The sequence below is a fragment of the Bombyx mandarina genome, chromosome 10, assembly GCF_030267445.1.
Source record: "Bombyx mandarina strain Sakado chromosome 10, ASM3026744v2".
Taxonomy (NCBI): domain Eukaryota; kingdom Metazoa; phylum Arthropoda; class Insecta; order Lepidoptera; family Bombycidae; genus Bombyx; species Bombyx mandarina.
Genome location: NC_143217.1, coordinates 2,722,825 through 2,747,903, shown reverse-complemented (window position 1 = coordinate 2,747,903; position 25,079 = coordinate 2,722,825). Strand labels below are relative to the sequence as shown.

The 25,079-nt window shown below is 36.7% G+C and overlaps 1 protein-coding gene across 5 annotated transcripts in view; it reads left to right on the top strand.

Moving 5' to 3' along the window:
• The window catches only part of Hecw (Hecw ubiquitin protein ligase), a 110,346-nt gene that overhangs the window by 11,628 nt on the left and 73,639 nt on the right, over nucleotides 1–25,079 (top strand). The gene's annotated exons all lie outside the window — the stretch shown is intronic.

Genomic DNA, 25,079 nt, shown 5'->3' with positions numbered 1-25,079 from the left:
TTTCCTTATTTTTCTGCGATCCTTTAAAAGTCTTGCTGAAGATATCTGCATGCATTACAAAGGTACCGACTTGGGAACTGAACAATCGCGTAGCAGTTCCTAGAATTGTTCAATGAGCGCGTCGGGTGCAGCGAATGGAAACAACGCACTCATCGACGGAAACAATACGTGTTAACTTGCACAATTAGTACCCTGTACACCGGATGTGAACAGATTACCGATTCGACTGTGAGAAAATCACTAAATGCATTTAATATCTGCAACCCTCGTGCCATAATTAAGCTGAAATAGCCTCTCAAGGCTATCAGCATAGGTAGGAAAAAAAACAGTGCCATAATCATAAATGGAAAAGGCATAAATGGTGTTTTATTATTTATACTAGCTTTTGCTCGTGACTTCATCCGCGTGGAATAGTTACTTTGGGATAACGCTAATTTTACCTGCGACTTAATTTATGTAGAAGGTGAAAATATTTTTGAATAATAGAATGTTAAAAAGTTTTTTAAGGTACCAAAATCACGCTTTTTAACCGACTTTAAAAGAGGAGGTTATCGAGTAGTCCAACATTTTTTATCTATGTATGTTCACCGATTTCTCGAGAATGCTTGTACCGATTTTGATAATTACTTTTTTTTTTTTCGGAAGGTTAGACTTCTTAAATGGTCCTGTAATTATCAGGATCAGGATCTGATGTTGAGTCCCGGAGAAATCCAGAAAAATCTACAATTTTCAAAGCCTATCTTAGTGATTTCGGCCATTCTTGTTATTTTTCTTATTGTGTGCCGTCGCGTACCTGCCGGTCGGCGCCTTGTACATCATTATTACACGCTTGATCATTATTTTGCTGCGACGTTAAGATGTTATGTTAAGCCTTCCTCAATAAACGGGCTATCTAATACTGAAATAATTTTTCAAATCGGACCAGTAGTTCCTGAGATTAGCGCGTTTAAACAAACAAACTCTTCAGCTTTATAATATTAGTATAGATAAAAAATAGAATTGGGAAGCTATTACATTCTGTTACTGGTGGTAGGACCTCTTGTGAGTCCGCGGGGGTAGGTACCGCCACCCTGCCTATTTCTACCGTGAAGCAGTAATGTGTTTCGGTCTGAATGGTAGGGCAGCCGTTGTAACTATACTGAGATCTTAGAACTTATATCTCAAGGTGGGTGGCGCATTTACGTTGAAGATGTCTATGGGCTCCAGTAACCACTTAACACCAGGTAGACTGTGAGCTCGTCCAACCATATAAGCAATAAAAAATAAAAAAAATGACAATTAGAATACGTTAGTAATTTGCTAATTGTTATCGTAGAGGTCGTTTTAGTATCTTCGTCCAAACGAGTTTATATATTGCGCTTGTATAAACAAAGAAGACTACTGTCACGAGACAATAATATCGAGCTTTGATCTCCTTATTACACTTCCTACATCTTGTCCTATTTTCATAGCATATAACAATAGTTCCAGCGTGTCTCACGTCATCTCGGATCCTCCCGATCCACTAACGGTGCTTTTAGGTACTTCAAGCACCGGTCACCGTTCTCGTCGAACCCGTCGCTTGCGACGAAGGGCTCGACGAGTAAATTAACTCTCAGACACAGCCCACTGAGTTTCTCGCCGGATCTTCCCAGTGGGCCGCGTTTCCGATCCGGTGGTAGATTCTGCGAAGCACGGCTCTTGCTAGGGTTCGTGTTAGCAACGTCATCAGGTTTGAGCTCCGTGAGCTCACCTACTAAAGTTAGGGTTACGCTAAAATAGCCCCTAGGGCTATCAGCTTAGGTAGGAAAAAAAAAAAAAACCAGCGTGTGGATACCTTCGAGATAGATGACGTTTAGATTCACGAGCCAATGAAAGCTGGGCCTGATTGGCCACGTCGACCGAATTTTTCATGTCAATCTTAACAACCATAATTTTACTATTTAATGCAGATGTCTTTGTAAAGTTTTACCGTTTCAAAATGAGTATTTGTTTGAATATTACCAGGGAATCGATTTTTATTATTATTATTCTTACGGCATTCATAAAGTGTAATGAGAGAATGAAGATTAAAAGCTCAATAAAACACATATTATCATTCCAGCCGATCGCAATAATTCAACTCTGGCGAGATCTGAATGTCTTCTCTTTTTTTTATTTTCGACGATTCTCGTTGTCCAATGAACGGAAGTCATTATACGCTTTCCGCTGTGGCAGTACTGTGGCCCTGTAAAAATAAATTCATTAAATCAGCAATTATGGGCTCCCGTCTGGCTTTGTCCTGGGAAATAAAACTAAAATATATATATGTACTATCAATTTTAAACGTTGACTATCTTGTAATCTGTCTAAATATTATAATATTATTTATTTTCCTTAGCTTAACCGTTCTTCCTCGATCGGTGTATTGTATTTATCGAATACGGTTGTCGTCTAGAACTTAAAGCTCTCTTTGTACACTCGGGAGCATGCGACAAAATCAAATATTGACTTGATAAACATTCGCAGAGTTCAAAATGCATTCTTCACTCCCTACTGCTACTACGTGCATCATAGGTGGTGGTGTGGCGGCGTGCTCAGATAATGGCTGCCCGTAAAAGCCGAGATAACATGCACTGTTTGCACAAAACAGATCTTGTTTGCTCGTATTAAGCCCCAAGGATCGGTTCTATGGATCACGTGCATTCGTATGTATGCGTCGTCACGTTTTATTTGCATAGTTTAAATAGTAAAAAGCCTGGGACGTCGAAGGTCTGTCGTGTATCAGTAATACTAGAGTTATTTATAACAATAAATACGTTTTAGGATTCCGTACAACCGATGTAAAAGCGGAAACTTTATAGCTGTAACAAAAAAAACAATTTGGTACTTACTGGTGGTAGGACCTCTCGTGAGTCCGCGCGGGTGGGTACCACCGCCCTGTCTATTTCTGCCGTGAAGCAGTAATGCGTTTCGGTTTGAAGGGTGGGGCAGCCGTTGTAACTATACTGAGACCTTAGAACTTATATCTCAAGGTGGGTGGCGCATTTACGTTGTGGATGTCTATGGGCTCCAGTAACCACTTAACACCAGGTGGGCTGTGAGCTCGTCCACCCGTCTAAACAATAAAAAAAAAAACTTTATCATAGTTTACAAGAGACCAACCAACACGAAAATCGTGAGTTGAATGCTTGGGAAACTTCTTCACAGATCTTTTGGTTTTCGATCTTGACGTTGTTTTTGTACAGATTCGAATCGGCATAATAAATATTATGTCTGTTTTGTTTTTTATTTTCGTATTCATTTAAAAAAATATTCCGTCGAGTATCCGTAAACAAGCCAAGGCAAGTCAAGGTCGCGCTCGTTTACCTTACACACCTTCTTACGCTTACCTTCCTGACCTTCTAGCGCTGTTACTACCGCCACAAACAACTCATCAAAACACTAAAAGAAAATATCATCGGACAGAGTATAACCACACTCTATTTACTTTTCCGTTTGTTACACAATTTGCCGGTCAGATGTGAGTGGATGGGTGTTAATTACTTACGTAGACAAATCGATACCTAACCGTCTTTGTCTACATACCCAACCAAATAGCTGCCGGAACTATGTCGAATATTTAGTTACGCCTTCACTGTTTAAGATGAATACAGTCCAACGCATACAAACTACAGTTCTCGCGTCCATTGTGTGACAAGTTTATTGATGTTACGCATAAGCAGTGATTTGGTCGCAAGTTGCAAATCGTTAGCGGAAACGAACATCAGTAATGAGCTTCGGATGTCGCTCACCTATTGTGCAGAGCTAATAGATATCGACTTCCTTAATTCAACGGTAGCTACATCAGTCTATAATGAGGTATTGTTCACGTTCCTACATCTTATTCTATTTTTCGCCTCATTGGTATAGTTACTATTGGTATTGATTACTACACTCGATTAGGATTAGATTCTGGGTTCAATTACTTAATTGTACTTTGTTATATATTTGGTATATTGGTACTATATTTGGTATTATATTTGGTATTAATATATTTGGTATTGGTACTATATATTTGGTCGGGAACTGGGTTCTTGTCCCGAATGTCCTGTGTTTTTGGTGGATTCTGCACCTGTAACATAAATTTATACTAATTTGGTATCGTCAAATGTGGAACGTCAATTTGTTAAAGGACAAACCCGAAATCCATACAAACTTGGGCCTGGCGTTACAGTGCTAGAATTTGGGCATAAGTTACAATACCTAAGAAGGTTTCATGAGCCCAATTTTCAGGTCTCCCAGCAATGGCCAACTTGGTAAAATCAGACAATGTTTACATTTTAGGTTATGTTTATTGTTCGAGATATTTTAATAAAAACGATATTTTTGAGGCTGTTTCCTACTAAAGATGAGTAATTTTTTACGAAACCTGTTGCAGCAACAGGTTGCTTTAAAATAAAAATGGAACCTGTTACGAGAAATCGCGCGTTAGGTTGTTTACGAAAACGAATGAAAGCCAAAAATTAAAAACAACGTAATGCGAAACGCGCTGCGCACGAAATGATTTTTTTAAGGGATTTTATGTCCTGGTAACTAAGACCTTTAGGTCAGTCTTATTTTAATTTTAATGAAAACTTTTTTATATGAAAAACTATATTTATATGATAACTTTTTTATATAAAATATAAATCATTACGTGCTCCCATATTATCTCATCACATTTCATTTCATGCCTTTTTTATTTTTATTTTTTATTGCTTATATACCCATCGACGAGCTCACAGCCCACCTGATGTTAAGTGGTTACTGGAGCTCATAGACATCTACGACGTAAATGCGCCACCCACCTTGAGATATAAGTTCTAAGGTCTCAGTATAGTTACAACGGCTGCCCCGCCCTTCAAACTGAAACGCATTACTGCTTTACGGCAAAATCCAAAATATCTTCAGTTGGCAACATTAAAGATAACATAACACGATTTGATACATTTGTGTTTTTCTATGGCATAGTCACATTAATATAAAAATGCAAAACTACCCTTTCATGCTATATTTAATGTTGTCAGTTGTAGATATTTTGAATTGCCGCCATTGTAAGTAGTTGTGTCACGATTCGATGGCCATACTCTATTTACATTGATTAAAATACCTATAAAAACAGTCATTTATCCTAAAGCAAAAGAGTATTAATTATTTTTTACACTTGATTTCCACTAAATCGATCCTATTTTATGGATGTTCTAATTCTAATCCGCAAGTTTGTGGAGCTAGTTACGTATATTGAAATAAGTGTTGCAGATGTTTACAAAGATTGTTTAAAACAAAAAATTGAATTCAACTTATTTTCTACACTTGGCCATTGTCAATGAAGCTAAGATTTTAATAGGTTAATCAAGCAAAATAGACGAATTTTTTGGTACATATCCCATTCGTGTAACGCTTAGGCCCAAAATGGGGTTTCTCCTTTTATTGTCATTGCTTAGATGGCAACCAAGGTATTACTGAATATGTTTGGTAAGATACCTAATATGTCCGATCATACGTGTTTCAATCGACGGATTCAGGTCAATGTTCCTACACGAATCCGCAACGGCAATTTAACCGACATAAATGATAATGACTGGCATTTATTATATTGTATCAACACGAATGGATTCGTTTTTGATTCAGAAAGTTCAAGTGTGGTTGGGCTCTATTATAGCGGATCCTTTTAAAACAATTCAATCTGGAGACTTTGATGTCGAAATGGTAATGACGTACCTATACGATGTATTATAACCCTTAATAATCTTACAACACGTTCCATTAATAATGACGGTAAGCTGTTTCCAATCACTTCATATGAGGCGACAACTACAAAGTGAAAAAAATCTTCCACCGGTAAGGTTTTTTTTTCTATTGTTGTTCGAAATTTGCATATTATTTATTTTACGAGATTTAAAATTGCCATAGCAAATAACGTTTTTCTCATATTCCTGCATTCGTCGATAGTGTTATGAGTAAACCTGGTGCTACAATATAGGAATAGTTATTCTGCGTTAGGTTTTTTAATTGTCTGTCACAATAAAATATATTTTTAAACTATATTTTTAAATTGAATACCTATTTTACACTTCCACCCATCTAAGCAATAAAAAAAAACACTTGACGTTGTAAATATTAAATAACAAAAACGTTACGATTTACCAGGTGTTTATAAGCGGTGCTGCAATATGGAGTGGCGGTAATCCCTTGTCAATATGCGTCGACACGCAGCCAAGTGGGTTAGCATGTCAATACAGGAGTCTCCAAGGGCGATACGTAAGCCAGCAGCTTCGCGAAACTAAATAAGAAATTAAAATGAAAAACGACCCTGATACAAACTTAATGTGCAGTATTTGAAATGAGTCTGCGATGAATAAAGTCGTCCGTGATATAGATAGACTCGTTTACTTCCTGGTCAGTGTGGACTGAGAGCGTCACGTATCCAGAAGGCCCAATGAAAGAATCGTGAATGTGTTTGCATGCACGTATGTGTACCTTCTGTGTGTAATGATGTAATGAGAATCGTTATGTGTTTGTAACACGTTTTTAGACATTTTGTCATGATTTAATTTTAGTGTTTCAAAACGACAACTAAAATCGTTAAGTGCTATCATTTTTGTGAATATTTTTTGGAACGAAGTTCCTTACGGGACGATGCGGAGGGACCCTAACCGGGAAGAAACGTCCGTAACGTAAGATTTTTATTAGTAATGCACGCAGTGTACGACTTAACTTTGCAATAACGTACAAATTAGTAATGCACACAGTGTACGACTTAACTTTTTAATAACTTACAAAAAATAACATTTTTTTTATCATTCATTGACCACGATTTCAGAGCGTTCGTTTGCGCAATACACTAATTCTTATGCAAACAACCGTGAATGAAGTGTACCACAATAAGTTCGCACGTTACCGAATGACCGTGGGTTGTTGCGAAACCTCCAGATTTATTTTCTTTATACCTCGAATAGAACTTAAAATTAATATTTTTATAATAAGGAACTTCGTTCCTATCCGGTGTCCCACGACACCGCACATCTTTTTTTCTTACATGCGTTAGATGTTATGCGTAGAGGTTACATTGCTAGTCGAGGAATAAAGGACCGGCCCGCCAAGGTCAGCGAGTTCGTTAGGGCCATTCATGGATGCCTGCGCACAACCTGCCCACTCTCCCGCGGCGACAGGATATTTTCCCTCGTAATGTGCTATGCAGTTCAATTGATCGGTTTATTTCTTTTTAAATCGAACCAGGAGCAAAAAGGTTGCTCGAGCTATCCTATCCGTACTTCGCCGGATGCACTAACGAGTGTAAAATTTTTAAACTTGGCTCTGTGTAGCGATCGTTTGTTTTTGTTGGTCGTGCTTCCGCTCGCCACGTCTATTTGTAAATGAACTTTGCGAAAATTTTAATTAATAGTTATTTGTTAGCTCTCAAGGTAGCTTCTGAATTTGTTGGATATTGAATATAAAGATTTGTAGAACATATTGTTGGGATTGAAGTCCTAAAAAAATCTCGAATAAAAAGTGGGATTAATTAAAAATAGTCATTCCTGGTTCATACCTGGCATTCATACTTTATAAAATTAGCTTCAAAAATAATCAATAGTGTCAAAACACAATGTAAGTTAGACTTATAACTTAATTAATTTTTTTTTAATCTATACTAATATATAAATCTACAGTGGTTTTTACGGATGTTCCGTAACAACTACTGAACCATGCCTCCGATTGACTTGAAACTTGGTATCCATGTAGAAAATACATGTACTTAATGGATAGGCTAATATTTATTTGAGTATTGGACTCCCTAATAATAATGACAATAAATAATAATGTCAATTTTAAATTCCCAGCTAAGCGGGCGAGTACAGCTAGTATAAATAATAAATTTAACAAGATTTCGAAGTTGAAGTTTTAATTTAATTTTGGCTTCGAATTTTTATGGTAAAGCGTAAACAGTAAAAGGATCGACATCGGAACGAAAACGAAATGAATTGGTCTGCATGGTCGGTAGGTAATGAAGCAACAGCGTATTTCGGCTTGCATTGTGGGGCAATTCGTCATGATTTGCGTATGTAAATCAATGGAGTTTGGTTGTGCGGGCGTAACGGTATTTTCGTCGGAACACGGCAGGAAAGCGGATGCTATAAACACACTTTCAGCGGTGTATCCATCCATCCAGACATACCTACAGCACTGCTGGGTTTTTAGGTGATGGTCGTGTTTTAAAACTTATTCGATAAAAATCATAGTTTAAAAAAAACTAAAAAATACGTTTTAATAGAAAATAAATTTTGATAAATTTGAATTAAAAATAGTGTAAGAAACAGTGATTTTATTGTAGAAAAAAGCGTGGGGTGCATGGTATCAGATTTTCTATAAAAGCGTTTTTTTTTTAGTTGAATTTCAATTTTTTAAATTTTTTTTCTCCAAGTTCCAGTTCAGTTCCAGTTTAAAGTCCAGCCAATTTCGAATTAATCCGACGTTTTGAAGGGGGTTAAAATCATGTTCAAAGATTCCGTTAAATACTAACATACATACCTCTGAAGCTAATAAAAGCGTATTAAAATGGAAATTTTATTGGAGCTACAAGATTTTCTGCAATATTATACAAGTGTACACACCCACATTCTACACGTCCATAGAATATAATAGGCTATGAACAGATAAAAGCCATGATAGAAAGAGCGGATTATTAAACATTAAAATAGTTTCTAAACGGCTGATTGCTGCATTTATTTTGCAGTCTGTTACTCTATCTAACCATCTCTGATTAACATAACGTTCGCTTTCCATCGCAGACTTGGTGTCGCTGTAGCTATCTCTAGACCATTCGTTGCGCAAGTTCGCCGTCAATATGTTTTATTTAATAAATTTATACGCCATCCAAGACACTCTAACTAGAGAACATACAGTTTGTCAAAGGACTTTTTCTACACCTCCACTCCGACCCACGCCCGGCCTCAGATTTATTCACCCCTACGCTATTTTTCAAAACTATCTCTCCGAAATTGCTTAACTTACCTACATAATGACACTGTCGAGAATCTGATATATTTACGTCTCCGAATTGTATGTACAAAGTATGGGTGGCACACCCACGGCTAGTTTTGTCAATCAGCCAGGATCTACTGAATGGGATCAATATGTCTGGTGGGCGACCGGTCGACGAACTGCGCGGGCGAAACCACTGTTGGTACTCCACGTCGACTTAACGACGTCCAGACCACGCGGTCTCTACTCTCAAATGCAGCCGGACCAAGTCGTTGTGTAACACATCGGTAATACTGGATAGTAATTAATTTATGTAACGTTTATATGCCTATAATAAAAAAAAGCATATTTCAACGTTTATCGTACACAAATGTACAGTACTCTAATTGGTTTGGTCGTAGTGAAGTAAACTGATGTAAGGTTTTACTCATACGTATTTCTTCAAGGGTTTCGCATCGATTGTGTTAGTGAAGTTATATATGTTAATATTGCGTTTAGCTGGGACCGGATCTGCAAGGATGGACCGTGTCACCTTGAATGCCGGATGCCGACGTTCTGACGGTAGAGGTATCGACCGGCAATCGTTTGAACGTCTCGCCGTATATTACAGTCGTCTGTCTGTTTGTCTCAGCGACTGCGAGAGTCGTTTTTATTTTACGACCATCGACGTCCGCCGCGCAAGTCCTCGACCAAGGTCGACGCGTATCTTAAATTAATTTAATAGTCCATTGAACGGACATACGAGTGTTTTTGGTGCCAATTCTGGCCGTTGGTCGTTTGTTTGTTTGTAGGAATGTAACGTGTGTCTTTCTTTTAAATTCTGGGATTAATGTGTAATATTTGATGAGAGATGTAGGAATACTTCGCCTCATTCATAAGGTCCGCAGCGGAAATGGATTGAACGTGGGCGACGCCTACGGAGCGCACGAGTGACCGCTCTTGACTCACATGAAGTGACAAAATTAAAGATGCTATCTATTTCTGGGAGTTATCTTAATTTTGTCTATTGTTTTTTATTTGGACTGTCGATAGCTTATGTTACGAATGCATTATGAGTAAAAACAATTGATTCAACCTGCAGTCTTTTTATTGTGAATTGGATCGACTTGGATTCGGATTGACATAGGGCAAAGTCGTGAATTAAACTTGAAAGGGTTATTAACTTCTCAATTGTTTTCATAATTTCGTTTCATCTACAACGTTGTTGACCTATCGTCGGAAGGGTCACCGTCACTATAGAACATAGCGGATAAACTTAATTCATAGTCATCAAATTTTTCGTTCAAAAACTGAAATTGATAAACTATTTCAATCATCATCTTAACTTAAGTTTTTTACTTAACAAAGTTTCACTAACAACACGTAGATTTATATTATTTTTACAAATTTTGAAGTAGATACACACATTAATAGCTAGCTATCTATCTCTTTTACTCCTCACATTCTATAAAAATGACATTGATTTCGCAAAGAAGATTCGCTGCTTGTTCGATGTTTAGAAACTTTTTATTGGATATTTAAAATTTTCATCGTCTTTGTTTTATTAGTCATAGTTTTTCCTCCTCATTTTTCTTCCTCATTTTTTTTTGTAAATCAAAATGGAATACGCAACGGCTTTATTTAATAATTTAAAATAATAGAAACTTATAATGATTTCATTCATTCATTCACAAATATCTCAGGGGTAATTGCACTTTGTTGAAATAAATGAAAAACAAAACAATGATCATTTATTTTAAATACATCGTTAATGTTATTAACAAAGCAAAAAAGAAACAAAATTACATTAGTGAAAGTAATGTTATCCCATAAATTTTTTATCTGTTTGAAATCGAATACATATTTTTTCCTTATTTTGTGGAAGTTTTATTTCCATATATTGCTTTGGTTCACTGAATGAATGAAGCATGCATATGATTGTGGTCTTACATTGAATGTCCACGTGAGCCACCGCAATATTTCATTATAATGTATCAATGGAGCTTATGAAAACATATACATAAATAGTAAGTACCAAGTCCATATTTAACATTGTATTTCCTTATCACTTATTGTATTACTGGTGATCTTGTAAAAAAAGCTATGTAATTTTTTTCATATTTTCAAATGACAAAATCTGTTAGATTTACGCCGGACGGGTATGCGTTAAATAAAAAATAAAATAATAAAAACGATCTTTTCGCTATCGTCATAGGATTTAAAATGATTTGCGTTTCGCTTTCACTGGTTCTCTTTGATGTAGGAATATCGACAAAGACGGACGTCCGGTGCCGGTCAGGATTTATTTCACGGGAATACTTCGCCTTTGGGTTTTAAAGATACAGTGTATATCATATTATATTAATGAAATGTTTTTGTTTTCTATATTAATAATAAACTTTTGGTAATCGAATATGTTTTAAAAATTATCGACTACCGATTAATCTTACTGAATCTTTTTTTTAAATTTAGATTAGCCGCTTTGATTCAGTCGTATATATTATTTACACTGAGTTTTAACAATCATTCATCGCATTCAAGTTTATGTAACCGGTCTCCGATGCACAGAAGGGCCTCTAAAATCCTTCCGGTGCTTTTGATATCGTGGATAAGCGGCGTGCGTATATTTCAAAAGACTTGTTTCTCCGTCCGAGCTTGAGTAAACATCATAATTTTAAGTCCGGGTGTGTGATTTCAGTCTTTTGTGTTTTCACGGTGTAGACAGCGAGGGTCCGAGGTAATCGTCTTACATTTACATTGTATAACCGGAAATAAATTTAAATCTTAGTGATTTTATTGTTTGCTTTGACTTTTCTATTTGAGAAATGTCGAGGCGTTGGATATGGCACATCCCACGTTCGGAATAATATCGGTACCGTTAGTGTTGTTTGGTATTTGGCGAACGACTCGAATCGTTTTGCATACAATGCCCATGTTGGTAAATGGTAGGCGCTTGCGCAACCGCGCGGTCATCGGGCCGGATGTGACGACTACGATTTGGTTGTTTTTATGCTCCTGATAAAGATTAGCCCTCTATATTTTGACTAAATAGGCACATACTAAGGTGATTATACTACTATCATTAGTCTTATTGTCAATAAAAATGTTTAACGAACAGAAAATTTCTAATCTAGTGACGTCAGCCGTGTTTTATGTATAGAAGAGATCTAATTAAGCTATGGACACAGAATACAGAAAAAACAGTTTTTTCTGTATTCTGAGGCTATGGACATGTTGCCTCTTGTTATGGCGATGTGTGTCAAATATAAGCTTGACAATAAAAACAATGCACCTATCAACTTTGATTTTTCTTTTAAGTGACTTGTGCATTTTTCTTCTCGCTTATAGGCATGACCAGATGACCTGATCTTCCATTAGATCATATTAGACAATGCGTCAATTAACTGTGATTGTTTTATTCGGCGAGTTCATCTAAGGCTTATAGCTAATATTTATCTAATGACGTTAATACACTATTTTATATCGGCACGCAGGTAGATATTATTTATAATCCGTATATTTACACTTTAAGTTCATAAGCTGTTCTGGTGAATATTTTTAATACAATTTGTTAATCATCACAAACATAATATACATTTTCTTCGAACGTGCGTCATGTTTTCCTTCATGAAATTCCGAATATACTCGACAGGTAAATATTTTCCTTAGTTTTCATCCCAATTAAGCAGCCTTGGCCGGTCGGTAGCAAGGTCAGAACGACACAGGGGTACTATTGAAGTACAGGCACGTTGCACCAAAGGCTACTGATCGACATCCGGTCACAGGAACAATGTTAATCGCTACCTCACTCGGACACACGATTGTACAACCGTCCTTGGAAGTTGACTGAGTCATTTTTATTCTCTGTACTCGCTGCGGTCAGTGTATTTTTTAGTTTTTTAGTGTGGGTTTGAAGTCGTCGTGGGCTAAAGGATAAGACGTGCATTTGTATCTAGGAATAACATCGTGTAATAAAAATGAAACCCGCAAAATTATAATTTGTGTAATTACTGGTAGTAGGACCTCTTGTGGTACCACCACCCTACCTATTTCTGTTGTGAAGCAGTAATGCGTTTCGGTTTGAAGGGTGGGGCAGCCGTTGTAACTATAGTGAGACCTTAGAACTTATATCTCAAGGTGGGTGACGAATTGACGTTGTAGATGTCTATGGGCTCCGGTAACCATTTTATTCCAGGTGGGCTGTGAGCGTCCAACCATCTACCGATATGACTAGCAAAAGCTTGCCCGACCCCTGAAATCTTAGATAGATAGCAATAATAGTATAAGCTTATATTGAAAATAAGATATTTGAGTCGGTAATACATATTAGTTAAGGCAAGGGACATACCATGGAAACTGAGCACTCCTGTTATGGTAAGATACGTGAGTATAGAGTGTCTTGTAACATGATTCCATCTGAATGCCAAACGGGCAGTCGCACAGAACGGCTTAATGTGACAGCTTGATTACTTTAATATGTGCTTTCAATTGAATTAAATTGAGGATTGAACCGAAATTACTCTGATAACTGAAAAGTTTAAGTTGAACGACAACAGACTAGATGGAATCCGAAACGACGGCAGGTGGTACTGTTGAGACCGTGGTACGAATGAAAGATGATGATGAATCGTGGTACGATTATACAAGAATCACTGTCAAAGAAATATAACATAAATTATCATTTTTTAATACAATTTAAAGAGCTATCTTGATGCTGACGGTTTCGTTCGAAGATTCGGCCTTATAGTACATTGTAATGAAAAACGCATTCTATGAAACAGATTCGGATAAATTTTACGTAATCCACAAATCAATTTAAAATATTTACTGGTTAAAATTTTAAAATTTAATTTATTATAGAGACTATATAGTGGCATTGGGCCAGCAATTGGATTGTTTATGCAATTGCATAGAAAAGGAGTGTAATATTTTCAGGCTTAATGTTTCTGTGTGTGTGTGTGTTTCTTTATTTTACAATAACTCCTAAATTTCTGAATAGATATGGATGAATGGGCTACATCGACCCGAATAACTCGAATTACATTATTTTAAACTCTTCGTTTTTGGCAGACCGGTTGTGTTCTTTATTTAGGTATTAATTTTTAAACTGGGTTTTATTTGTAGATTGTTTTTTCACTGTGAATTTGGATCATTTTGATCGTCAACTTTTTGTCAACAACTTTTTGAATACTTTTTGAATTCAGTTTTGTTTCCCTTCTAACTAAAGTATTTTTGTCCTGGTTCTTATTATTTACGTAATGTAATTGGTAATAAAGATACCAAACTAATTCATTCTGAATCAGCACCTCGCACTTAACTTAGCAAAGCTTGTTTCAATAAGGACATATCACAGTGCACAGGAGAGGGCGAGTTTGTTTTTGTTTGTTTATTATTGTTATGTTTATTATTATTATTACGGATACTAATTTCGGCAGCGCGGAAGTTTACCTCACACCCTGTACATATTATATAGATATAAGTACATACAGCAGTCGATCAATATCAGTCCTGTTTCGCTGACAATGGCGATAATGTATATCCGCAAAACTCGCGTGGGAACACACTCGGTATCGATTCCATTGGCACATTTCCTGTTCCTCCTATTCTAGATCTCAATTTGAATGCCGTTCTATCACAATAACCATAGACCATATTTCTGCGTGGCTGTTGTTACTGTTGGCAGATATTTAAGTTACGATTAGGTTGTGTACCGTCTATGATCCAACCTGCCCTTTTCTGCCGCGATATACAGTCATGTGCTTCCGTTTAAAAGGCGGATTAACCCTTATACATATAACTGAGACTTAGATACCCTATTTCAAGATAGGTGATGGCATTCATATAGTGTTGTCTATGAGCAACGATATCAACTTAACATTGGCAATGAAGCTCGATCTGGTTAACAAAAATAAGTGAATATAAACTTGAAACTTAGAATAGAAGATATTCAATCAAGATTATCGCGCTAACGATATTTTCAATATCAGTTTGCATAAAAATTGCATAATAAAATTAGGATCCTGCCCTCGTTAAGTCTGTGTTCTCGGCTATCCGTCGTGGTGAAGCTGGAAGGACCTTCGGACTACAGTCATCTTTCGAAAAAAACAAGCTTTCGGACCGTCGATCTACCAAGCAATGCAAACCAAATACTGTTTCAGTGGAAGATCTTTTTTTTATTTTCCTCAACGCTATTTTAAAGGAGGTATTACGGTTTTGGTGGCCTTTAATTTTTTTTTAATACTCTAGACTTGTGTTTGCATTTCATCACACATCATCATCATATAGTACCTTTTTTTTATTTTTTTTATTGCCTAGATGTGTGGACGAGCTCACAGCCCACCTGGTGTTAAGTGGTTACTGGAACCCATAGACATCTACAACGTAAATGCGCCACACACCTTGAGATAGAAGTTCTAAGGTCTCAGTATAGTTATAACGGCTGCCCCATCCTTCAAACCGAAACGCATTACTGCTTCACGGCAGAAATAGGCGGGGCGGTGGTACCTACCCGTGCGGACTCACAAGAGGTCCTACCACCAGTAATTACGCAAATTATAATTTTGCGGGTTTGATTTTTATTACACGATGTTATTCCTTCACCGTGGAAGTCAATCGTGAACAATTATGAAGTACGTATTTCATTAGAAAAATTGGTACCCGTCTGCGGGATTCGAACACCGTTGCATCGCTACGAATGCACCGGACGACCTTATTATTATCCCTTAGACCACGACGACTTCAAAACCTACGGTTGGGTCTGTTGTGTTAGAATTAGAATAAATGAAATGTATGTGATTGAAATAATATTCATCATATTACATTTTTTTTTGTTAATCATCTGGTTCCCGCCACCACAGCGAAATAAAATGTTTACCAACTTTTCAGTTGAATCATGAACTTTAATAACAAAAGCATCCACCCTAAATCGGTTCATTAGCTTTTGCGTGATGCTCGAACGAACAAAAGCACTTTGTGATTGATATCTATATAACAATAAAAAAGAAGTCTGAACTTTTAAATTTTCTTCAGTCGATAACTGAAAATCCCACAGTTCTTGTCCATGTTTTAGATAAAAACTATTTTAGCACGAAGGAAATTCATTTTGGTAGTTCAATTATAAATTTGTATATCTAGGAAGTTTAATAATTTTGTTCAGATTTAATTCGTCGTGATTCATCATTTTTGATTGTGCAAATATATAATTGAATCGTTCAAGTAATCTGTAATTATTTTAATGATACATAGTTGAATCGTGCAATTTTCACACGACGCATTGTTTGAAATGAAAGGAATTATTGCAAAGATAAATTTGTTCCCTACGTAAACAAGGTATGAAACAACGGTACGTACGTGGGAATGTAATGCTCTGCTTTTGCAATGCACCCCGTTATGAGCTATTCATAAGGTAACCAATGCTTTGTCGTAACTAAGACGCTTTTATTTCTGACAATTATCTCAATAAGAGAACGAAAAGTACTTTAGTATTTACCTATTTAATTGAAGCAACTCGACGTATTTCTGAAAGCGTCTAATTAAAATACTTTAGTATGTATTAATATTCAATTTCTTAACAGTTCTTTGTTTAGTTTTGGCTTTGTCAAACAAAAAGCTAAAACATAAAGTTAAAATTTATTTTATATTTATATCATTAACCAAATAGCATTTTGGAGAACTGAATAACTAGTTTTACATAATGCCGTTTAGTTTGTACGTGGTCAATGCATTATAATGTCTATGATGTTAACGATTGTTGCATTATCGCGTAAGCAAGTAATAAGCAGATAGTAAGCGGAACTGGAGATCAATGTGAGTAATAAACCTTTGACATTCAGTGCCGTATTCACGGTCGTAGCTTGCAGTCCGAGAATTTATTGTGTTAACTGTCATTATAATTTATTCTCAAAACTAAACGTTAATTTTATTATACATGGTAATGCTTTTCGCGAACATACGATACTCGCACAGGAAGTGCGTGTAAGTATTCGGTTCATTGACAGGCCGGTCGGCGGAGGCACTTTCGACATGGCCAAAACGTAACAATAAGCTATTTGCTAACTGTCAATGAATATGCTAATGACGATACGAATATTTATAACGCACATTTCGTTATGAGGTCATCAATAAAAAAAGGAATTTGTTACTACATATATATGCTCAGATTCCGTGACGTGCGTATCTGTTTTAGAAGATTTTATTAACGTCTTGCGAAAATGTGAAACGTATTTTATTCCTGTTATTATTTTCCCATGGTTTATATGTTGGGTCAAAGTGGTCGACCACCCGATTAGGCTATTTGTATTCACTTTGCAAAGTTAGAGGTCGTTCGTCCCGGTTCTTGTCCGATGTTACTTATTCTTTAGCGTGTCCTATTTGAATCCAGATTCCGTTTGCGTTAGCTCTTGAAAGTATCGCGCTGAATAAATATCACTCGGCTCGGGATTATCCGCATACATCTGGTAGTGCATGTATTATAAATTCTCGCATATTTTCGCGTAGCCTTGCCTCGGTAAGGAAGAAAATGTAAGTTCCTGTTGTAATTGAAATTTACGACGGTGATCTAGTATCAGGAACCGGCGAAGTTAACGAGCCCCGCCGATAACCGGATTTCGACGATGTTGGCAAACAAGATTCTAAAATGTTTGCCTCTGCACGAATATGTTTTGATTTTCGCTTTCTAAATAATGTTCTATGTATGTATTCACTGCTTTATCCGTTGTTATTATGAAATAATATTTAAAACCCATTAGGTATTCGTTGCAAGCTATAGAGTTGTAACCATTTGCTAAATTTTGGCGGTATGTGATTGTTTTAATAAACAGCTGTTCTAACTACACATGACCATCCAATTTCTTAAGAAAGGCGTACGAAAAATGTTTTATAAATTAGGTAGAAGAAAGACCTGAATATTCAATTAAATAAGTTGAAGTTCGAATTGTATATCGATAGCATTTTAAATACCAATTTTAAGGATACAGCTAATTATAAACAGATTTTTGGATTTCTAACATCATGTTCAAGTTCTAGCTTGTGATAAGATTAAGATATAAAGCTTATAAACAGGACTGCTGGTAACTATTCAACCAATGAATCATTTAACTCTTGAATAGTGATCGTTTTCTCAATTCAAAACACATAAAACTCTTGCAATATACATGAAAATTTGAAATTAGCACCGAATTTAATTGGTGGTAGGACCTCTTGTGAGTCGGCGCGGGTAGGTACCACCGCCCTGCCTGTTTCTGCCGTGAAGCAGTAATGCGTTTCGGTTTGAAGGGTGGGGCAGCCGTTGTAACTATACTTGAGACCTTAGAGCTTATATCTGAAGGTGGGTGATGCATTTACGTTGTAGATGTCTATGGGCTCCAGTAACCATTTAACACCAGGTGGGCTGTGAGCTCGTCCACCCATCTAAGCAATAAAAAAAAATTGTATTTTCGATCACAATTTTTAACTTTATCGAATTACTATATTCCATAATGTGCTCATTTGAAATACGACGCCTCTAAATGATTTCTAGTTTACATGGCTTCATTACGTTCGTTGTTAGGTAGTAAAGCACAGTGGGAGTTTATTGACTTGCACTTTGCGCGCTCGATCGACATTAAGCTAGTTGACAGATGTAGGTGTCCGCATATATTGGCACTTGCCTAATTCACTAAACAGAGATAAGTGTTGTACCCACATTACCGCCTAAAGTAATTTCCATTTTCATTCCATTATACGTAAACCTACGTCGTAATCAGCATTCCATTGTTGCGTCGCTGATTTTTTTTAACCGACGTTTCTTTCAACGTAGGCCTATTATGAATCACGGAGCTGCGACAAGAAATAGCTGTCAATTATAATAGTCTCGATTGTCAACAGTCGAAGATCTGAAACGTGAGATACCTTTAGTCATGCGGTCGTTCGAGTTCATTGCCTTCACTAATTCTGTTTGATATTGCGAGACGTCTCAGTATAATTTATGATTATGACGTGTGGTTTTGTGAAAGGTGCATTCTGCGGCGCAATGTGTGAACGATGGTTCGGCGTAGTCAAATGGCGCATATACGGCTGCGTCCGCGCCGAGGTCGCGTTCAATGGGCGTGCGGATACTCGATGAATGAATCCCCCTCCACTTCTCCGTCACGCGATCAATGGACCGCACGTGGTGATCGATACTATTTTTATTTATCCACAATAAAAGTAAATTCATTAGATGCTTCATTTATTTATACATTCCTAGTATTGAATTCATTTATGTTTCCGTTTTCTCATTCGAATTAGGTATGTATTTTTTTAGCAGTAATACTTTCTAACTGCTAAAGTAATTTTGGATTATTTGACTGTTTCAAACAAGTTAAACATGATAATAATTTTCAATTTTTTTTGGAACAACTTTAAAATCTCTTGAAACCCATTTTTGTTACAAATTGGAAACTAACTTGTCACCACACGGTAAGTATGTAGTAACCAACTGGTTACCATATGGTAACAAAAATCAGTCTTATCACTCTTATCCGTGAGTCAGGTCGGACACTTCTAATTGACACACGAAATTCCCATTACTGTTATTTAACTGTCTGGTTTGATTGAGTGCCTACCAGTCGATTGCTATTGAAGTCATGCGTTGTCGTGAATGACATGCTAATTTTGTGGTGGCGACGCTAGGTCTTAGAAAACAGCACAGGAAATTTCGAATTTTTATTTACTACATCTAGTAGTATAATTTGCTAAAATTCTTGTGCCTTTCAAAGTTTGAGTCAAGTGAGGTTATCTGAATCTTTTGAGTTTACTTGAACGTTTGGCCTCTAAAGGTGATCATTATTGAGTGTATCTATATCCGTTCCTTATAGAGACCGGTAAAGGTGACCATTCTAGGCGAAGTACATACCTTCTAGTGCAATACATCAGCCATACTAAGTGGCGCTTACAAGGTGACAACCATATCAAAGGCACAGATTATGTCGTACCTTATTCGGAGATTGTGAGGTAACGACAGATTGTTTATGTGACAGTGTGGACGTGACTCTCATTCATGTATCGCATATCCAGTTTAGGTACTGAATGGTTTTGACATAACTAATTGTGTCTCTTCAATGTGCAATAATTTAAGGTTTTGACATCGTAGGTCGTAATGGTCGATAAATATTGTAAATGATTCACAAGTTATATTCAAACGCATTGTAGCTCATGTGGGGCCCTTATGCCAGTTTACAAGCATTCCACTACTACGGACCACACTAATGAGTCACGCCGCATTTACATACAGTGGAAAAACAACGAAGGACAAGGGGCCGCGGCTCTCGTTACTAAGAAATCTTGCGATCAATTAAAGGAAACATATGAAGCACATGCATAATTAGCGTTCGATCTGATTTAATCGATGAGCAAAGCTGTTTACCTTATTTCATCACGAACCAAGAGGATGTTGATCAATAATCTAAACGTCGGCAACAATGTAGCACTAACGTATTGTTACTTTGAATACAGAACAATCATTCCGCTGTTGCAACCTCTAGATTGGCCAATAGACTCTGTCTATTCGACAGTAGATTCACTTCCTCGTTCCCTTACGTCGTAAAACACATTCATCATCACTATTGACATCCGAAGCGATAAGTGTCAACTGTAGCTCGTTACTCGTTATCTATAGGTGCTAATGGATGTTGTCAACCGTCCTATCCGCGCCTATTCGTGCTCACCCTTGAATTTTAAGTGGTAGCTGCTCGTATATTTAACCAGTCCCTAATGGAACTTTCGATGAATGGGAAAGGAATTTTAAAACGCGCCGGCCAATTTTTATGAAGTCGACGTATTAACCTGTGAATGTCTTACGATTTTTATTGCCGAGGACGCGAAGGGTAAAGTGAAAATAAATCACGAATCTCTCTGGTTTCCGTCCGTCGACGCATTGTTGTTAGTTATTGATTCGTTGAAAGCTAATCGTGTGAAAGTGAGAAACGGGGCTCAGACATCTCAACATCGACTTTAAAGAGTCGACAAACTGTCAAATTGTTACATAGCTAATGGGGGTCTGTCATCAGTGCAACCCCTTAAAACATTAGTTTCCCTTCCTGTTACCAAATGCTATGCTGTGTCCAAATGACGGATATAGTTAAGTGCCTGTGTTATATCAATGTCAGCAGTTTTTATTTTTTTGTTTTATTTCTCAAGGAAATGTTTCAAAACTGAAGCTTTCGTAAACATTGTAATATTCAAATCATATTATCTGCGCTCAGCGAACAGATTGTTTACTTTCGGAACGTATGCGAGGTGTTGGTGTGAAACCGCAGAAGCACAGTGCGTGAATCGGGACGTGTACTTAATATAATGAAACGTACTCTGTAAAAATTGATTTAAAACAGTCGGGCGTGGGTGTGAAGAGACAGATGGTTGGGATAGGGTTCGAGAAATGACCGTAGTTTAGTTTAACTACTGGTTTCCGCTAGCGAACATTACGACGCGACGTTCCCCGAGTGACATGCTAACTGTTTTTTGTTTCGACATCTATAAAACAATTCACCTTTTATCCGTTTGTTTAACAAAATTATTGTTAATTTATACAATAGGTATTTTGAATAATAACTTTCATTGAGCACCAACGGATGTACATCAAGTTCATCCATACAATATCTAGGATTTTTTTATTGTGCCGAGAATAGATTGACTAACACGTGTTTCCGTGATATTTCGATGGCTAACACTTTCCAAGTAGCGTGGAGTGGTTCCCGAAAAAATGAGCGGAAGTAAATGACTAGGTATTCGTAAATTCTTTACTTTTGTCGTCAGCTCATTCGAATAAATTATTAATTATTGTAAGTGGCTTTTAACTCTACAGATTAATGGCAGAATATGGGATTATTTTTATCTTATTCTGTGAATCCTGATGCACATGTTATGCAATTGACTATGGTCCACCATTGGGTGGCTATTTGTCTACCTATGAATTCTCAATCTAATGTTAAAGGTACCTACCTATAATTCAAGTATTTTAATTTCGCAGAGTACTCTCCGTGGTACATGTCGCAAAGATATTTAAGTCTCTTAAATTTAGATTATAGAATCGCGTATTCTGTATCGATGCACAGTGGACATGAAAAGTTATAATGGGTGACTTTAACATACATTATATAACACCGGTTTAAAAAAATATATAAAATTTTAAAGTTAATTTGGACAAGATTAGGACATGCGTTGTTTCAGTTAGACAATACTTGGAGCTTAACGACAACAATTGCTACATTTATTTTAAATCTTACCTCATTACCAGTAGCCCGCAGGGGTTATTTTGGTTTCCAGTCAGCTGACGAGACTCAGCCTGACAGACTGCTAACATCTACCGAAACAAGAACAGTGCTTCGTCGAACCTACTACCGGATCGGACTCGCGAACCACTGAGAAGATCCGGCGTGAAACTCAGTGGGGTGTGTCTGTGGGGAATTTTACCAATGGTCATTCATCCCAACTGTATAACTATCCGGTGCGACAACATGCCCTTTGCCGGCTTTTTTAATTAAATTTGACTCAATTTAATGATGTACACTGTCCTTGCATTAGGTATTTAAAAATTGAGTACAGACAGTGGTGGATTTACACTAGGAGCAGTCGGGTAAAGTGCCAAGGTCGGCAAATTTTTGAAAGTAAAAATATTTTTTTAGTCTTATCAAGGTTGCTCAATATAATTAATTAATTCTAATAATTAATAAATTTCTTTTTAATTGCTAATTCAAGAAATTCAATTCATCCATTATTTGTGAATTATAACGTTGGCACTTTTGGTAAAAATTAATAATCAAAATGATTTAATAAATTTATTTCCTTGGAGATTTAAAATAATAATCGATTTTTCTATTTTCAGTAATTAAAGAAATTTAATTAGTTTTTTTTTATGTAATACTAGCTGACCCGGCAGACTTCGTAGTGCCTCAATCGATAAATAAAAGACCTAAACTTTTATATAGAATAAACTTAAAACAAACAAAAGGAATCCGTCCGACGGGGGACACGTCAAAGGGAAAACAAAATTGTTATTTTTATTTAATTCCGAGAATTTTCATATTTTTATACCTTTTAAACCTTCTCTGGACTTCCACAAATAATTCAAGACCAAAATTAGCCAAATCGGTCAAGTCGTTTTCATGTTATGTCGTGACAAAGGAAAACGGGTTTCATTTTTATATATATAGATAGATAATTGTATGGAGTCACCCTTAGTCAAAATTTATAATTGTTAGAAAAAAAAAACCGAATATTTATTTATGTTTTTGGAATATATGACATAATTATGATAAAGTTTCCGCAATAAATTAGTTATTTTAATTTTGACAAATAAATATTATACACTAAGTTTAGGTAAAATTCCAGTATAGAGGCGGATTTTTTTCCGGTGCCCAGGAGCGGCATTAAGTTTAAATCCGGCCCTGAGTACAGATTTTAATTTCTCATTTATCATGTAACATGGTATCCCTGGATACAACCGATATTGTCGGTGTTCTATCGCAAATCCCGCGGAAGCAGAACAGTTGATCTCGACAGTAGCGCGACAGTTGTATCTCCTCCCATATCCTGCGGACGGAAGCGTGCGGATGTTGCGTCATCGGCCGGAAATAGCGCCCTCTGTGTCAACGTGCGTGTCATACGTCATCGTAACGCACCGTCATGAACTAATTCACAAGCGCTAATCATGACTATCGAAATTTTTGTGTTGTTTAAGTTAAGTTTTACTTATTTTCAACAATAGTTAAATGAATAATAATGGGTGTAAGAGAATTGATCCTGAAGACGAACTCGTGTTGCTAGTTGATTCATTAAGTACCTAATGGATAATACTGGTGGTAGAACCTCTTGTGAGTCCGCACGGGTAGGTACCACCACCCCGCCTATTTCTGCCGTGAAACAGTAATGCGTTTCAGTTTGAAGGGCGGGGCAACCGTTGTAACTATACTGAGGCCTTAGAACTGATATCTCAAGATGGGTGGCGCATTTACGTTGTAGATGTCTATGGGCTCCAGTAACCACTTAACACCAGGTGGGCTGTGCTCATCCACCCATCTAACTAATAAAAATAATAAAAATAAAAATAAACATTCCAGTGATGGGCAGTAAAAAAACCGATATTGACTAATATTTATCATATAATTAATGAATGATCTCTGATTAGCTGATAAAATGTAGGTATATTTATGTTTTTTTTTGCCCTTACAGGCCATTTGATGTTGAGCGAATACCGGAGCTAACATAATGCAGTCACCCAGTTTGTAACATGATTTCGAAGCCTCAATTATATTGTATAACGGTCACCCTTCATCGTGGAAGTCAATCGTGAACAATTGTTGAGCACGTATTTCATTAGAAAAATTGGTACCCGCCTGGGATTCGAACACCGGTGCATCGCTCAACACGAATGCACCGGTCGTCTTATCCTTTAGGCCACGACGACGACAACTAGTAGATACTTAATTAGAGGCCTTTCTTGTATTATCTGCCGCGAGTTATATATTCCGGAAGGATCTTCCTTCGGATCGGACTTCGATCTAATGCATCGTTCACGTTGTGATGTCTGTTTGCTTGAGTAAGCAATTAATTCCAGGTGGGCCGTGATATATTTATACAATGTAAGTGAAATCTGCGATTGATTTACGCCTAGGCCCGTGAGGTCCGGACCGAGGGCGGCATGATTTGAGGGGCGGAAAATACATTAGAAATGCCAAAATTTCAGAGACGAAAAAAGGTATTGATAGTCTCTTTTAAAAATGAATTTAAATTATTTATCTATATCTATACTTCTATACTAATATTATAAAGAGGAAAGATTTGTTTGTTTGTTTGTTTCGAATAGGCTCCGAAACTACTGGACCGATTTGAAAAATTCTTTTTCCATTAGAAGCCGACATTGTCCCTGATGAACATAGGCTACTTTTTTTTATTTATTTTTTTGGTTTCATGTGTGTTTTAATGTTTCCGAAGCGAAGCGAGGGCGGGTCGCTAGTTATAAAATAAATATAAAGTAGTTTTAGATTTAAAATAAAAAAATATTGGTTTAAAATTAATAAAATTTAAAGACGGCTCGATAAACAGGGCTTAGGGCGGCAGCACGCCTAAATCCATCATTGAGTAAAATACCGTCATCATGACACAAGCGACAAACAACTAATTCA